At 38.3% G+C, this 3,990-nt stretch overlaps 1 pseudogene; it reads left to right on the top strand.

Annotated features, from left to right (window-relative positions):
- Nucleotides 1–601: 601 nt before the first annotated feature.
- On the top strand, nucleotides 602–2,987 carry LOC113273843 (annotated as a pseudogene).
- The last annotated feature ends 1,003 nt before the right edge of the window (nucleotides 2,988–3,990 follow it).

The raw sequence follows: 3,990 nt of genomic DNA, 5'->3' as shown, positions 1-3,990 counted from the left end.
AAAAACGACAACCAATGTAGACCGGAGGCAGTAGGAGCAAGCTGGATATGCAGAGACTCACAGGAATCAGTTATCATGGCAATGGCTACGTCAATTGGTAACACAACGGCCCTGGTGAGGAAACTTGGGCTTTTCTCTTGGCTACTAAAATGACGGATTCAAAGGAATGGCACAATATACAATTTAAAATAGACTCGACAACGCTGTAGGCTCTCATTGTGCAGCAAGCTTCAGAAACACCATGCATCATTCAATCTATGCTACACAAGATTCGTAGCCATCTCAATCAAATTCAACAATACGTGATCACACGCGTATATAGGAAAGCAAACCAAGCCAAGCGACTGATGGACTGGCAAACTAAGTGGCAAAGAAACGACTACAATCACAAAATAACAACAAGTCAACAACAACATTTCGACAAACATCCGGGAGCAAATGAAAAGTTCATGTTTAATATTAAATGATTCTATGGGACCCGTACTCCAGAAAAGTTCACGTTTAATATTAAAATAAGGAAACTTCTTTTCAAAAAAAATATGCAGCTGAAATAAAAAAAGAAAAGAACTCGATAAAAACAAGTTCTCCCATTTTCATTGACTTTTCCATCATCCAAACAGTCTGTACATAAATGGAGGATTGTACAGAATACCCACTCTTGACGGATAATAATATTCATGTTGATGACGAAGACGATGTTCAAGGCGTAGGTTTGAAGAAATCATCGATTTATATCATCGGTAATAAGCTCATCCACCCCCATCTTTCTGATCACTGTTCAAATTCCAACTATGTATATTTTACTTCAGACTTTAAGAATTCCAATGGTTGTGTGGCATGAGTTAGGTGTTGAAGTTGCAGAGAGATTTGCATTTGCTGGAACATCAGGAAACCTCATTACTTATCTCACTGATGTACTGGGCGAGCCCACGGCGAAAGCTGCCCAGAACGTCAACGTTTGGTCAGGTGTAGCTACTCTGCTTCCACTGTTAGGAGCTATCATTGCTGATTCCTACTTAGGCCGATTCGATGCAATACTCATCTCTTCTATCATTTATATCATGGTGGGTTATACCTTCGACCTTCTATGTTTCTGTTTTCTGAGTCAATTTTAAATGTAGAACTATGTTTCAGTCGAAGTTAGTTACAATTGCATTCTTGAGACATTTGCTTGAGATTTTGATTTGGGGTTTTTCTAAATGTAGGGACTAGTTATGTTAACGCTTTCTGTATCTACTTTGATTCCACTAAAATTTCAATATTGGGTGTTCTTCTTCTCGCTGTATCTTGTCGCAATAGGAGAGGGTGGACATAAACCATGTGTACAAACATTTGGCGCAGAACAATTCGACGAAAGTATTCCAGAGGAAAAGAAAGCAAAAAGTTCATTCTTTAATTGGTGGTACTTTGGAATTTGTAGTGGAACTATGGTTGGTATGTTGGTTGTGTTTTACATTCAAGAAAACATAGGTTGGATGATTGGTTTTGGTCTACCCGCACTTGCAATGGTATTTGCACTAGTTGTTTTTTGGTTAGGTTCACGATTCTATCGTAGTCATGTTCCTAAAGGAAGTCCATTTGTTCGAATTGTACAAGTATTTGTTGCAGCATACCGTAAACGCTGTCTCTGTGTCTCAAAGGATGGGGTTCCATTGTATGAGGAAGAAAACCCAGATGATGCTGGTTCAGCATCCGAGGGACGGAGGATCCTTGCTCCCACTAAACAACTCAAGTAAGTGTATTACTAAACTCTAGTGTTTCAGTTGATGATCACCCTTCGGGTGAACAAGAGAGGCACACAACACACCTTGTCCAGACCCCTTCTCATTGACTTCAATATGTCCAGGAGGAACAAAGGGCTTGCACATGGGATATACTATTTCTAATGTGCTCAATGGCTTCTTGTCAGCCTGGATGTACACTGTAGGGCTGGTAGCGCATAGCTTCCTGTTTAGTGTATATATTGGGTCAACTGAGTAGATTCATGAGACTGATACCCGAATATGAGTGTATGAACATATGAGAATCTAGCCAGTTGATGATTGTTTGTCTCAAAATCCTTCAGGTGTCTGGACAAAGCTGCAATCAAGGACAAGATGGATACATCAAGTGACATGAAAAATGACTGGAGGCTTTACTCTGTTACCCAAGTAGAAGAAGTGAAGCTCCTAATTCGTTTAGTCCCTGTGTGGTTGAGTTGCTAGTCTTTCGCCGTAGTCGATGCACAAGAAGATACATATTTCATTAAGCAAGGAAGTACAATGGACAGAACGGTGGTTCATAACTTCCACATACCCTCAGCTTCACTTCAAGTGATAACCAGTTTGACGATAATTTCCACAGTCGTGATATACAATCGAATTCTAGTTCCAATAGCAAGAAACTGGACTGGAATACAATCTGGAATAACAATGCTTCAAAGAATCGGGATTGGTTTTTTTTTTTTTTGCAGCACTTTCAATGGCGATAGCAGCTTTAGTAGAGGCAAAACGAGTTGAAGTTGCTGCGCAATATGGTCTCATAGATCAACCCAATATAACAGTTCCTATGAGTGTTTGTTGGTTACTGCCTCAATAAGTAATATCTGGAGTTGCAGATGTGTTTACTATTGTTGGCTTACAAGAATTCTTTTACGATCAAATGCCTGATGAGATGAAAAGTATGGGAGCTGCAGTTTATCTAAGTGTTATGGGTGTTGGGAATTTTTTAAGCAGCCTTATTATCTCAATTGTGCAATTTGTGAGTTTTGCAAATGGAGATGAATGGTTGGCGGACAATCTTAATAAGGCTCACCTTGATTATTACTACTGGTTATTAGCAGGTATATGTATTTTTGGGCTTGGTGCTCATATAGCTGTTTCTAGGTGTTACGTCTACAAGAAAACTGTTGCATATGCACTTACTTCATAATTCATGCTTTTATCATTTGAAGTATGGTTTTTAATGTACTCAAACTTCTGTTCCAGATATTTCAATTGTTTGTGGGCTGCATGGATTTTTTATTTTGCAATGCAGTTAGACATGAATTTCAAAGAATGTGATTTCTGCAACATTTTCAAGTTCACATTGTTTTGCAGCATGGATTTTTCATTTTGCAGTGCTGGATTCAAAGTTCACATTTTTCATTCAAAGCAACCTAAAGCATGTTCAGCACAGCAGCAACTTCACGGTGACTAGTACAAAATTCTGCAGCTAGTAGTACTAAACACCAAATCGGTGATATTTTTGGGCTTGGTCAAAGTGTATTCAACTGCTCGTTATGTAGCTAGTAACATCAGGACACATCTACACTGGAGGACAAACTTCGTTCTTCTCTACGCATTTTGTGCCACCTGTGCAGTCAAACCTATACTTTTCAGTCTTCTCTTCATCTTCTCCGGCAACATTTTCAACCTTTTCCGGTGGTTTCAACCAATACTGAGTTTTAGAGAGTTTAGTTGTCTGATTGATTCGGAAATCAGGGTTCAAGTAAGAAAAAAGAAAAATGTAATGAAAAAGAAAGCAGATTAAGCTACACAGATTTTCATTCATGATCGATCATCACATTAAGATATGCTGGTAGTACTATAGTACCACTGACTACAAAATGCAGTTTCATTAGACAACTAAAACCCTACTTAACCAGACAACTAAAATCTCTAAACTCAGTAGTTTGTTAGTAGATTCATCTTCATCATCATCACAATACTCTGACTCTTCCTGAACCTGAATCATCTTTACCATGGCCTATTAGACAACTTTATAAACTCATTCAAATTCATCTCCGTTTCATCCATAGTCTTCCTCTGCTGATTATCAATATTTTTAATCTCTGATGTACCCATCTTTACTTCCCTTTCTACCTTCAGAGACTCATTTGCTAACTCCACCAAAAGAAACTTATTTTCTTCAAGTTTTTCAACTTTCTGTTGCTTTTCTTCTTTCAACTTCTTAGTTCTATCTTTCAAACCCTTTTCTCTTTCAGCTCTTTTTTTCAGCAGATTGAATCTC

Source organism: Papaver somniferum, chromosome 4 (genome assembly GCF_003573695.1).
Source record: "Papaver somniferum cultivar HN1 chromosome 4, ASM357369v1, whole genome shotgun sequence".
NCBI lineage: Eukaryota > Viridiplantae > Streptophyta > Magnoliopsida > Ranunculales > Papaveraceae > Papaver > Papaver somniferum.
Note: the sequence above shows the minus strand (reverse complement) of the source record. Positions and strands in the feature narration are given on the sequence as shown.